Source organism: Strongylocentrotus purpuratus, unplaced genomic scaffold (assembly GCF_000002235.5).
Source record: "Strongylocentrotus purpuratus isolate Spur 01 unplaced genomic scaffold, Spur_5.0 spur5_scaffold_6, whole genome shotgun sequence".
Taxonomy (NCBI): domain Eukaryota; kingdom Metazoa; phylum Echinodermata; class Echinoidea; order Camarodonta; family Strongylocentrotidae; genus Strongylocentrotus; species Strongylocentrotus purpuratus.
Genome location: NW_022145612.1, coordinates 1,895,099 through 1,910,034, shown reverse-complemented (window position 1 = coordinate 1,910,034; position 14,936 = coordinate 1,895,099). Strand labels below are relative to the sequence as shown.

General features: G+C 34.7%; 1 protein-coding gene across 3 annotated transcripts in view; it reads left to right on the top strand.

Annotated features, from left to right (window-relative positions):
* The window catches only part of LOC100889554 (arf-GAP with GTPase, ANK repeat and PH domain-containing protein 1), a 56,188-nt gene that overhangs the window by 2,416 nt on the left and 38,836 nt on the right, over nt 1–14,936 (top strand). The gene's annotated exons all lie outside the window — the stretch shown is intronic.

Below are 14,936 nucleotides of genomic sequence, written 5' to 3'. Positions count from 1 at the left end.
AACAGAAACTTTCTTAATTGATCTTGGAAGAGGAAGAAATAATATGCCTGATGTATCAAAAGTTCTAACTCTACTTTCAATTTAAAGTAGAACCTGGGCTGAATCATGGATTTGTAGAATAGGTATGATTCCAAAATCCCCAATATATTTTGTTTCAATGCTGCTTCCATTTTGCATCTGTTTGGTGAGGTTTAGTTTCTATTTGATAATGATGCACAAGTGAGTCACATTTGCCAACATTCATTATCTATTTGATATCACCAAACCATTTATAGATTTTTCAAAAATATTGATGAGTAATCTAAACGTTGTAGCAATTCAAATTCAATAAATGTAGATTAATAAGCTGGTCAGTATGATATGTTTCCAAAGAAAAAATTGAAACGTGTTCAACTATTACTTGTTTTCCTTCAGGATTGAAAAAAATTATGAAGTAGAGTTGTATATTTTGTTTCCCTGTTTGCCCAGTTGCACTTGTGCGTGCTTTGAAAGGCTGAAGCACTGCATGATTATGTGCAATTGCGCATACTTTATTGGTCAAAGAGCCTTTGAGTTTGCTTTGAAAGATGTAATTTGTAGCAATCACATTTGATTTGATTTACTTTGTCAGAGACTTGCAATCATCATTCTTCTGAGGTTTAGCTTTAAGTTCCCTAAAAAACGGCCCCTTGCTTGTTCATCAATGTTAATCACTCCAGACAAGCACATTTCTCTCTTCGGTATAGTAACTTAATCAATTGTTGTTTAAGTGCAATCAGTGAAGCTACAGCACTTTCTGTCCCTCTCAAGGATAATCTCCTTAACCTTTCTACGTTTAATTGAAGAGGGTGGTCTTATTCTAAATATATAGCTCTGTGGCTTCATGCATTATTCCAGAGGCATTGATAATGCAAGGTCCTGGTTTAATTTAATATAGGGAAATGTCACATGAATAAAGAAGTTATATTATGACTTTGATATTAACTCTCAAAAATGATTAATATAGAGCATGATATGCAAGCAAATTACCTCATGAATTTGTTAATAATTGTGTTTTCCTTGTTATAAGCAGGGAGTATGAATTTGTTTGTATCGTGCTGTTCATTCCATGATGGCGTTAAATGGACAGGGGGGGGGGGGATTTTAATAGATAAATTTAGTTAATAGTCCTGTTTCTTCTTGGAAACCAAAATTACCCCTGAAAACAAACACCTTATATCATTTCTTTATCTTTGTGGCCCTTTGAACTTTGGTATTATTACTTCTTATGTAGAAAAATAATTCAAGAGTGAAAATAAATTGGAAACTTGGTGGTTGGTTTAATATTGCAGAGTATTTCCCCTCTATGTAAGTGAACGAAAATATAGAGATGCATTGAATTATGAACAAAGCACTGCCCCCATCATGCTGTACATGCAATCTGCTCTGTTTGCTGTCCACTCATTTGCATGTACAATATGCATGTATATTGATCCAAGAAATATTGATTTTGGTACAACACTGCTTTTTGTACTCCACTGCTTGTTTACTCTGGTATAGCAATAATATGCGAACCTTGGACTTGAAATGGGTTTATTTCGAGTGAGAGAGAGAGAGAAAGAGAAATGTTGATAACAGGCAAACTTTTATCAGTCAAAGACCAGCTGGAATGGAGAACTGTAATTCATTGTCTGGAAGAGGAATCCCCTTTGGCTTTATCTCCTTAATGACATGTAGATTGAGGACTTATCCTTTGTACAGGAAATCTTTGAGAGATGACTTGCTTTGGGGCAGACTCTCTATGCCTGAGTCACCCCATCAGATTTTCATACTTCAGTCTTGGTTTTTAGAGTTTTAGATGAAAAGAAGTGCTCTTGATTGATTTACATTGTCGGTTTACCACATTAAATATTTCCATATTATTTTAGGGCTGAAGGCGGTGTTTTCCATGTAGATGTATGGTGTTTCTTCTATTGTTTTGTAAATTGCTTAGAGCAAAGCTCATTTCTTTATTTGTAGTAAATTAATCATGGTTGCTTCGAAAATACCCTCAGCAGCAAATCAAAATCTACATTTTGTATGGTAGACAGAAATTGCACACCACTGACCAGTTATGTAATGTATTAATGACTCAAGTATATTCATAACACTAATGAGTGAATCAGTATTACAGCGCGTTCATGCTTGATTTTGACGGCCAGAATCAGGCATCTGTTACGCGTTTAGTTTAAAACACGCTTGCGTTCATGCTCACTTTTGTAGAATCACCGAAAAACGGCGATCACGATCGCCGATCGTAAACTCACAAAAAGATGCGTTTACAATTTGTAAACGCGTTTAAATGGGTCAACGCACTGATCTCTAGTGGGTCTACGTAGCATGCGCACACAGGTTTGCGAATCCAGCTGAAGGCCACCCAAGCAGAATTGCCTGGAGAAGTGAGCATGAACAGTGCACCGTGGAACTGCGATTACGATGAGCGTTTACGATGAGCGTTACAAATCGCTCATTCTGCCTTCAAAATGAAGCATGAACGCGCCTTAGTCTGGTTGGTGCTTTGGCATACGCTCTAGCGACATTTGCTCCATGCATTATTTCCTCAAAGATATCGGGGTTAGGTTTGGGGCTGGAACTGGGTTTTAGTTTAGGTTTAGGGTTGAGGTTAGGTATAGTTTTTGCTTTGTCCTGGGCTGGTTGTTGCAGCATATGTCTTACATTGATAGCATGGCCTCATTATGATAATGCATAATTCTTGCATGAACTCACTAAGGATTAAAACTTCTTCTTTGCCTAATGCAATATTTCAGGAGGAAGTTGTTGAGAAAGCAGCTATTGGATCTCGTTATAGGAGACAGCAGATTAATCTATTAAAACAGTTGCTAAGTAGGTACTATTACATAACCATGTCATTAGCATTGATCATTGAACTCACTATTACTAGGCAAGTTAAACTATAGGGAGTAAGTACACTTCCTCAAGATAGAAGTACTCTGGGAGAAATAACAATAACCTTCTTCTATGCTAGAGAAAATGCACCAAGATTGAACCATGACCTTTGATGTTTAGTTTGCAAACATTCCTATCCTGAGATCACTGTAAAGAATCTAGCTATTTTGTTCTGTTCAATTGATTGATCATCTTTTCCCCTGGAACTGGCCACTCAAACAGAGCTGAGGGTAGAGACAGCTTGTACATTGACAGAAAAGCTTGATCAGAGAGAGAGAGAGAGAGAGAGAGAGAGATGCTCTCTGTATGTTTTGAAGATGTGGACATTGAGGGAGATGAAGAAGATAACATTTTACCAACCAACCCTTTATTATTTTGTATTACATTTTTGTATATGTTAAACAACTCACTTTGCTGACAGGCTTTTCTTTATATCATTCCTATTTCTTTAGCTATATGTCTTCATATATTCAGAGAAGATTTTCAGACTTTCCTGGACATTGTGATTAAACTTGTTTAGGGTTTGTTGACTTTGTTTGATGGAAAAGGAAATTGGAGTATGTTTATAGGTATATTTTATTTGAAAGAAAACATAAAATATCACATAAGTATCTCCCCAATTAACAATGTTATATGAACTCTGAATAATGCAATATGCATATGCAAGAGGAAAGTGAAATCAAACAGCAATAGCTTGTAGTAGTTCTCAAACAATGTACCCCCCCCCCCCTTCTTTAAACTTTGCCAAAAGAATATGCTGGTAACATGAAAGATGCACATTTTCAATTTCATTATGAATCTTTGTATAGTATTCACAACTGCTTTTCATGTGTATTATCCAAATGATGAATGAGGAAGTTTGAATGATGATCAAATCAAAACCTGTGAAACACAACAACAGTGTAGATAGATGTAAGAATTTAAAGCCCTGCCAAATACATCATTTTCTGCTTTAATACAAAATACCTTGGAACAATTTGGTTAACCCAGCAGGGGTTCTCATGCCTAAAATGATAATTGTGGACAGTTATGGCAGATTATTATGCTGGCAATTGTATGATTGTTTATTTGGACATGCTTGAAATGTAATGACCAAGTAGGTAAAGAAAGACTGCCAACAAGTAGTGTGCTTCTACTCAACCAATAATAAAAAATCATTCAAATGGAGATAATGTGGGAGCCAGAAATATTTGCCTTTTGTGTGAAAATATAAAGATATATATATATATATACAAAAACATGTACAGTTGAGCAAAGATTATTGAACCTACATGTATTATTGTCATCCCATATGTCAACCTACTCAACATTTCAAGATTTGATTAATAGCTACATTGTAGCTATTGTATTCATTGTTTGCTCTTATAAATAACTGAATAATTGTAGTTTGTTGCTTTTACGAGCCTCAAAGGAGATAAGCACTATTTGGTATGGTGTGCATAGTTTAGTTTGGCTAAATGAAAATAAGAGATTGCATTTTCTGGAAGTTTGGAATTAGTACTTAAAAACAAAAATTTTGTTGATAACAAATTTGATATTTGGCTTCTAAAATGGGTTTGTATCCCATTTATTGCTATTATGTTGATAAAAAACATTAAAAGGAAATGAAATGAATTAAACCAAGCAATTATTTTCTTGGCTTGAATGTCAAATATGTTTCATTGTATGTAAATGTGAAAGTTTTCAACACTTTTTACAGGAGTATTATCTACCCCAGTCCCTACTATATATATTTGAAATCAAAATCATAAGATTTTATAAAAAAAGTTTTGTTTTGTGTATCATTTGGGAAGTTTATCTTGCTTCAAGACTTCTAAGTTTACTGGTAACATTTTTTCTTCAAATTTACTGTCTGTATTTGATCAATTATTCTTTAAAAAAATGCTATGTGCATTGAATATGGAGGATTAAAATAGTTTACCATGAATATAAGGTTTTCTAAAATGTAGACTTTGGCTATTTTGACATTGATTTAAATTGAAATTCAACAGAAAATGTACATGCTAAACCTACGATCATGCATCTGTGTGTGCTGTGTGACCAGGTAAACCACTATCTCTCCAGTAAAATAGATTTATTACCATTGTATCGTGGAGCTTGAATTTGTTACAGCATGTCTGTATGTCATTCCTCATTGGTGTCGTCATGCAGAATATGAATTAATAAGAAACTTTGTGGTTTTGTGTAAAAATACATCTACTCTGCTTTTAAGAAAGCATTTGACTCTCAAAATCATAAGCATTGAGCATAAAGAGCCAGTATGACTCATGCATATATTCTCTCTCCATCTAACCATAGGTTAATCTGCTTAGTACAAGTTATGATATGAATTGATGCAAAATGAACAAAGCACATTAACAGCTCGGTAGCTTCATTGAGAGGAAACTAGTACCATTGTATTCTAGGTCTCCCCCATGGCTGGGTTAATTTGGATTTAACCAGATTAATGAAACAAACCATGAAAATATGGCTGGTTTAATTTGTTTGATGGAAATGGGCATTTTATGATTAAGTGACACTTGCCATGCCAGTGACAGGCAAAGAATTTCAATCGTGTGGTTGATTTTGTGGTGAATTCATAACATCATGGTTTTTGTTTGGAGGAGAGTGTAACTGAATTGCATTATTCAGGAGGAAACAAAATTGGCTTTCTTAAGAAATATTGTTATCAATGCTGTGAATAGAGAGAGAGGGGGAGGGGTTATTGTCTCGTGCTCACTCAGTGTTCTGTCCAATACATGAATATGGGACAGGCAGGGGGGGGGGGGTGTTCAACTTCATTTTATTATTGGCATGCTTAAATCCCATTGAGTACATTAGGCCTATAATATTGTTTATCTTTTAACCTTTCTATTCCAGTCATGTGTCTTATTTCCAAAGGATATTGGCATACTGAATTTCTTGTTTATTATATTTACCCTATTTTCCCCTCTCTCTTGTATATGATGCATGCTATCCTCCAGCATTGTGTTCTCTTCATCATCCTAAATGTGCTCTGTGTTCCTGTAAATAGACAGACATTAGGGTTTACTTACCAGCTAATAAGCATTGATGGTACCTAATGCAGAAATCATTACCTCCCCAGCCCGCATCTTTGGAACATACGTAATGAATGTAGGCCAATTCGTTACCTCCCCATTCTCTTCCAATAATCCTCCAGCATGTGCAACAATTTACCCAAAGGTCACAACTCAACATACTCTAGCCTCTAGGTCTGCATCTATTTGTAAAATATTTGTAAACTATTTGATACTGATATGATTGTCTTATCTAAAATTTCATTCACGTTGTCATTATAATTCACTTCTTGAAATCATGACTTTTTACTAGAAAGGAAAGATTAGTGTTTTTGAATATTTAATTTTATCTACATGTGTATGTTCGTGGTAATTTTGACGTCTCCAATTCTTCAGAAAACATGTACCTGAAAAACTGTGCAAACCACCTATTTCTAATGAGGATATTAGGTTCAATCATAATGACCTACATCACTTCGTGTATGTTCAGAATAGTCTAGCAAGAAAAAGTACAGCTACTTTAATTTTACAGCTTAGGCCCCCAGTAAATTCACCTTTCTTGCCAGTAAATCTTATATTCTGCAAGGCAAGTGAAAAGAAAACATAATTTCCATTAGAAGCAGGTGCTGTGCTGTATGTGAACATCTCGATTTCATCAAATATTTTCATTTCTCTCCTGGCCTTTATTCTCTTTTCTCTTCACCTTCCTCATTTCTGCCAAGCATTGCCTCAGACACACTAATCAAACAATGCTTGCAACAAAAGGCGTTTGAGGTTATAACCTTGGTTATCCAAAAATTGGAGGAAAATTTCTTTTCAGTGAATATATTTTGATGTGGCTGTGACAAAAGATTCTTTTTCCCCTGCTTAAAAGTTTCGTTCACATCTGAACATAAGAAACAGGTTATTGCTTGGCATTGTTGTAAACACTTGCTCGAAAACCTGCCAAAAATATTGTGAGTCAAATCATTACTTCACTAATGAGTCTACATGTTTGTATCTTTAGCCATGAGCCAGCCCCTTTTACATTATTATGCTCCAGTACAGAAAGCAAAGGTAAAATATGTCTTTGGAGGTAGCTGGCAGGATAATGATTCTTGGACTGATTTTTGTCACTGGTTCATTCTCAAGTCCATGAACTTGAAGGATTCACATAAACATTATACCTATGGGTCATTTTTGTCTGAAAAGTGGGTGTACTCTCTTTAAAAAAAGAGTGAATTTTCACTCTATTTTCACTTTCTTGGGAGTGACGTCCGTGATCACTTGTTTAGGAGTGAAAATCGATTGATTTTAGAGTGCTTTCTAAGAAGAAAAGAGTAAATGTTCACTCTATTTTCACTACATTTTCACTCTCCTGAGGAGTGACGTCCGTGATCACTCAATTTTTTTAGAGAGTAACGTACCTTGCTGCTCAGCATTATATTTAAATCGCAACAGACAGTACATTGTCATGTTACAATGCAGCTGATTTATGAGACCATGAATCTAAGTGTTTGAACATGAAGACATTCATAAATTGTGAAATATAATGATTTCTGGTGTGTATGAACATGACCTAGAAGGAACCTCAGAGACTTGCTCAGCTAGCATTGTGTTTGAACAGCAACACATCAGTACATTATGAAGTTAAGAACATGGCCTAGAAATCTCAGAGATGTTTCAATATAGGAGGTAGGGAGGGGAAGGTGGTGATTTGAAGAACATTTGGCTAATGTTCAGAGCACGCAGTACAAATAAGAGTCTTTCAGAGAAGAATTGGAGGTACGATGAAAGGAAGATTGAGTGCTGACGCCTCAATCCATGTTGGGCTATTTGGAAGCAATGTAAAAAAAAAAAAACAGTTTCATACTTTGTGAAATCCAGTGCACTAGTTATAAACATGATGCCTATTGAAGTTAGTGTATACAATGTTTAAAGAGCACACATGCACATGCACAGCAAAAATACATATATAATTACTATTCATATATATTTAATTTTTTTTCATATATATTTTCAATAGATATTCTCAATCAATAGATAGCAGCTGTTTCATATTGCTAAAAGTGTTTTGATATTAAAATCAATTTCATCACACTCCACCTTTTCATGGCATGATGTATGATTCAGTAAATATTGCAAAATCTCAATTTTTTGTAGGCATATATTATCTTTAATAACGACGCAACTTTTATAATGAGGCAATCAGACAAGGCTTAGTAGACAATGAATCATCAATTTTGTTCCCTGTCTTATTCATTTTGATTTCATAACCATCGTAAATTGTCATTTTGGGAATTGTGTTGCAAATCTTTTTTTCTCAAGAAGTTGTATTAAGATTTTATTCACCTGCTGTCAATTTTTAATGAAAATGTGAATATACCTTTGAAAGGCAAATATAAAAATCATCTCTTTTGAACAGGAGGGAAAGAATATAGGTATCTACCTTTTAGTGAATATGTGTACATCACCAATGATATGTCTAGCATCGAATCAATGTACTCCTCTGAAAGTGAATCCAATCATATTATTCAAGAAAATTACCTGAGATGAATTATGGATTTATTCTTTACCCATAAGCTACTCTTGACATTTATAAATATATTTCTACTCATCCTTGGTAGTCTACATCCTAATAAGAAGTGGTCATGACATTTATTGGTCATGTAACAATTTCAGATGATGTGGAGAAATGTAAAGATAGTTTAGAAAGGGCTTTTTATCAAGGATCTGAAAAGCAACATCTGTAGAGAGCTAGATGAACAATTAACACCATTCTGGCTTTCAACAAACAAATAGTGTAGTTGCAATCTTATGATCTTTGATTCAAAGTAATAATATGGATCATAGTATTAATAATCCATGTAAGAATCAATGATTAATATTATTTGAGCTGAGAGCAAGAGGGGTGCTAACTCTGTAGGCAAAGACGCCTTTATGATGAGTTCATTTATTCATCTTTGGGGTACTGCGAATTGTCAGTTGAGATTAAAACAGATATGCATAGTCATGCTTTATAATTTGTGGTAAGGACATATAAATAAAATAAAACAAAAGAACTTCTTGACTTTAAAGGCACAGAATATTAGGGTAGGCATATACTTCAAATGTGTGAACACTCACTTATTCAGCAGCCAGTTCCACACACCTGTAAACTGGAACACTTCATAAATACTTAAAATGTCATTGATACAGTCCAAAATACTGAGTCCTGTGTGACCTACAAAACTAATTTGATGGACTCTATAATGGTATGCCACTGACTGCAGGGGGAAAATGTCACTTGCCATCAATTCTAGGGATGAGACGGTGAGAAGAAGCGTAAAGCTGGCTGTTATGTAGTCAAATGCTTCGCTCTTTTCTGCGCCACAATCTTGACGCTTTCTTCATCTTATCCAACATTGAGTCAACTAGACGTCTCTTAGTCCCTTTCAAGAGACAATAGATATATTGCCTGTGTCACAAATATAGGGTGAAATTGTGCTGAATTTGGGCTAAGCCAAATCCTATTTTTACAGGGGAATTGAAATACATTAATATGGAACATCAATAACGTGTAGGAAGTCAGACAGTTGAAGTTTGTCAATGTTGTCTAGCTTTGCATCATCTCATCCCCCAAACTCCAAGATCAGACTACGCTTCCAAATTGACAAGATAGGAAGGAATGAGAGGGGATGAAGCGGTGATACTAGAATTGTAATCAATATGCCCGCACTGCAGATGAGTAATGGATTGAATTGAGCAGTAAGACTGAGAGGTTGCTGATTTGCAGTATTATGTGCATTATTGATGAGTTTCCGCATGCTTGATGTAGTCTGTAAAGATGGATGCTGTGAACCTTTTCCATATTAAGGACAGTGTCTTATGTAGAGTTCACCAGGAACAAGGTTAGTTTAATCTTAGTTGGTCCATGGTTTAATCATAGGTAGGGTCCATGGTTTAATCATGAACCATAATCAAGCCAGAAATGTAGGTTGATAGGCAATGGTAGAGGAGTTTGCAAAATCTGGGAACCTTTCAAGGCTTGGGGTTGGGAAACAGACTGAAGGAAGAATAAAACCAGGAGATAATAATAATAATAATAATAATAATAAAAACGTTACTTATAAAGCGCTTACCACCAAAGTCTCTAAGCACTATCTTATCAAGATATATCTTGATGAATAACTTTTTTGAAGATTGGGCAGGGGGTGGCAGTTTAAGAAATGGAGTCTCTTTAGAAATTACTTCCTTTGTGATAAAAAAACGTTTTCAAAGGTCAATGCAAATTCTGAAAATCATATAGATGACATTGATTATGACTAATGTAATGCTAAATAATATGTGCGAGGATGCTCAAACACAGGCATGTCTGCAAGAGGTGTTCACAAACAACACCTCCATCAAGGCTTTCATTTCATTAATCTAAAACAGAATTCTATTTCTCAGCAGTAAAATATTGATCTGCTTTTGCTTAGAACTAGGTCACATTAATCTGAAAGGTGTAAGGATAGGAATGACGTTGCTCGCAATTTAGAAAATAGTGATCCCTCATGTCCTTTGGTCAGGAGAGGGCTACATGATTATGTCTTGCTTTAGATCTTCGTTGAGTCCTCCATCACAAGACAGTATATACACAGGATTGCTGAGTGCTAACAACATGAAATATGCTCCACATTATTGGGAATGTGCTGGTGGGGCCACCCTGTATAGTAAACAATCAATGGTTTTGTGTTTCAGATTTTTCAAGTGAGCATCTGTGCTCTTTTTCCTCATTACCTGATGCTGTTAAAGAATCATTCAATCAAATAAAAAAAAGGAAGAATTTTTTTAGTTTGTAGCTTTCCTACCTTGAATTGTTGAAACCAAAACAAAACTGTTAATATTACAGGATGCATTGCATATTTTATCAGACTTGTATAAAGTGGCCAATAGGTCCTCTTTCGAGTTAATCCTAACACAGGGGACAGTAAAATGGAAATAGAACATTCATGATCTCTGAAATGTAATGGTAACTTAGCAACAGACATGGTAAAAGGTTCAAAAGAAATGTGCAACTTTGTACTTTGATAGAACATTTGTAGCTTTTGTGCCATACCATTCCAGAATTGTGTTTTACTGAAGACTGATTTCTGTCATTACCCTTAGGAATTCTCTGTATTGTAATGTAGTGTTTGGGACTTTCCCTAAAAGTGTCAGCTGGGGTTATTATTACTCATCATTCACTTTCAGTTGAGAAAATGTAAAGTCACTCGGAACTTTCGTTTCAATTATATTTTGTTTTTTCGTTTCATTTTTTTGGATAAGGTTATTTTTGGAATGTGTTGTGAAAGTTGGTATATAACATGATTCAATTTAGGGCATTCTCATCAGATATCAGTCCTCATTCTCTCTCTACATGTGTCTGTTTCTTGTGAATACTGCATGGTTTAAGTACACTTGTACACTATTGAGGAACAATGGGCATAACCTTCATAAAGGCTAAGAAACTCTTAAAGGGTAAGAAACTATTTCTTTTCTTATTAAAGAAGCATTTGTTTGGAAAAATCAGGAAGCCTGCATAGTATCAATTTACATACAGGTTTTGTAATGATTTGAAATTAAAAACACAAAACTTAACAAAAACTTTGTGAAAGTGAGCAATCTATTAAAGAAAGGTACTAAGAAAAATGACATTTATCTGAATGAAATCTGATACTTAGTATTTAAAAAGAAAGTATTAAAGTTTCAATGGCAATATATTGTGGTATGATATGCTGTATAGTCTTTAGTTTTGTATCCATTTGTTGACAAGTCAAAGGGTGCCTATTTTTGCTTCAATATTATTTTAAAATGAGACAAAGTTTCATACAGCAAAGTTTAGGGCTGGAAAATGCACAATGTTTTTGTTTTATGCTTGGGCTAGCAAATATACAAATTCAACATATTTTGTATGTGCTTGCCTGAATTACACCAAAGACACACCTACCAGTAGACTACTCGTCCTCACACAAATAACTACGATTGGATAGATTCATCATATAATCTACCTTTCACATTATAACTTACATTAGAGTTCTTACATGTAGATTTGTTGTATAATATATACAAATATTCCTTTTACTTTGGACTGAACAAGAAAATGCATCGACCTATAGATTTTATTGAAAGAGCCTTTGAGTTTAGGAGGCAGCATGCATGCATTATCAGAAAAATAGGAAACATCCACGTTAATGGTTTTTAAACTTGGTGGTTTTAATTACTTTGACATAATATGAATTAGATAAAGGTGTACTGATGGAAAAAGCAACTACTGCTCTATGCTGTTTAGTGTAATTGCATTCTCCTATTGAGTATTTATAATGAGCAGTCATTAGCTGCATTGATTACATACTCATTACCTTGTTATAAGTGATGACGGAAGTGCACTGACTGGCATGACAGCATGAGAGAGATAGCTTTTAATGATGTTCAAGCGATTATTCATTGATCTTTTGAGGATGATTACCGGTAGAGGGTATGGGTTGTATGGGTTATTGTAATGGAAAGAGTGGAAGATTAAGCAGTATTTAAATTCTCTTCACTATCAAGAAATACATGGGTTTGTCACCTGATGAATGTCATATTATGGAAATTGTACACACATATATTCTTCTGTTATACACTTGTAAGTGTTTATTGAAACAAATCTCCCTCTTTGTGAGAAAAAGCTGTACATGATTTGAAATCCTTTAGCATATATAAGGATCAAGTGCAAACATCTTCTTCATGCATGTGATCTATGCAAACATCAATATATTGAGGAAAATTGCACACAAAGTGGTATGATCATATGATTTGTCACTTGATCACAGGTATAATATGTTGTTGCAATTTCCTCTGCTCAAGTGGAATTTTATATTAAACCAAAATAGGATACTGGTTTGTAGGGTGAGATATTTCAAACATCTACACAACTAGTAAGATTACTCTTTGTGTTTTGGAAGCCTCGCAAAGGGCATTTGAAAAAAGTGTTTAAATTTTCTGAATTTTACCTTTATCTCTATCAAACTGCTCCTCTTTCTGATGTAATGTTCATACTGATCTCACATACAATTTACAAGTAACATAACAAATGTACCTTTTCAGAAAAAAACTGATGGTATTTCTAAAGCTCAATCTGTAGTTGAGGACTACGTTCCCTAGACGGATCTGAACTCCTCCAGAATTCAACCATTTCCCATGGTTTTGAATTACCTCCTCAGACTTGCCCTGATTGAATAGAAGACTTGAAGAAATGAAAACACATTTGTAAGACTACTTGTGTTTGTCCTGTGGATTAATGGCACTATTGTTGCCATACTCAACATAGCTCATGGGTGAAATCTTTTTTTCAACCATTCTATACCCCTCAAGTCCCAACTGCCTCAATTTCAAAGTGTTTTCCACACAAATGCATTATGTTCTTTGAAACTTGTGGTTACTACATTTAGAGAACATTTTGTTCGGCGAGGTGCCGTGGTTTGGGTAATAGATCAAATGTATTATATTATATGTAGTTTTGTTTGAGACATAGAGATGTGGAAGCTAGTTTATTGCAAAGCTTATTGTAAGAAAAACCTTGGCCCAGGAGGTGAATTATTGCCTATACTGTATTAAAGTTGATAAACTTTGTCTGTAGCTCATACAAAGTTGGATTGTATTTTATTGTGTCAAGTAAGTGAATAAAACTGTCTGGTGGGACTAGAAAGCACTCACAGGGTCTTCACAGTCTGATTTCAAGAACTAAGAAAATGAAAGTTGACAACATTATCTGTACAGAGCGAATTGAAAAGGAGCTCACAAGATAAATCACAGTGTTGCCAATTTGTGTTTCACTGATGACAACCTCAAAAATTCATAACTTTCCTAATTTCGATCAGATATTGCTGAAACTTTAACTACTATGTTTCTCTCATTTTGCTGCTTTTATTAAACTAACTTGATATAAGGATGGACTTCCTTTGATAAGTGGTTGTATTTTAGCCAATAAAAACAATCTTAATATGTCATAAAACCTGTCATAGAGGATGCTAAAATCATGAGGTGAAGTGGAAAGTACAAACATTCGTAAACTCACTTCCTGAATTATAACCTAGGACCCAAGTTTTTACCAATGGGAAATACCCTAATACCAACCTTAAGTACTGTTTTTCAGTTTTGTTTTGTTGGGGGAGGGGCAGATAGACTGAGAAATAGATGTACATAACATGTATGAATATAAACACAGAATTATAGATGGTGTAAGTGAAAGTGAAAGGGTGAATGAAAGAAGAAGAAAAGAGATAAGAAATAGAGATAACCAATTACACTGTGTTCCATATATAGTAGTAGAACTACATTATGGGATTTGCAGAAAGTTATTGAAACAAATATTTTTAGCAGTCAAACTATACTTGACCAGTTTGTGTGTTCACTCTTGCAAAATATTTATACTGAAATGAATGCATGAATTTGCTAAGGAATGTATCCGAGACTAATTTGATAATGTCATCAATTGTTGCCTAAATCCCATGGAATGCAGTCTCCTTTGTTAAGCAAGTTCAGCTAAGGTCATGATAGAGGGAAAAAGAAATTCCTCTCGCTAGGCCTAGCTATCAATTTTCATTCAAGAGTAGTCGTCTGTGACTGGAAATTAGAAGAAACACAGTCCAAATATCATTTTTATTTTAATGAGAGAAATCATGGAAAAAGATAAGCAAGCATGTTCTCAATGGTATAGTCTTGTATCAGATTTTTTTGTAAATTCCAATCATGGTGCATACTGCATAGACTTTCATGTTGACTGTGTTTCCACCCCTCATTTTTGACATGCGTTGCTCAGACAAGTGTAAAGAGAAGGCAGCTTTGGAGCCATACAAAAAAGGCCATGAATTTTGTTTTTAGAGAACATTTTCAGTGAGCATTCGTCTTGCTTAGATGTGCTGTGATGTTGGATAGAGTTGTGTGATGAGATAATGTTCTAGAAAGTGAAGGTTAAACAGTATTCATGTTTTGGAATAAAGAAGATAGACACGAGATCTTTGAGTGGGTGGATTAAGCTATCATTCATGTGTG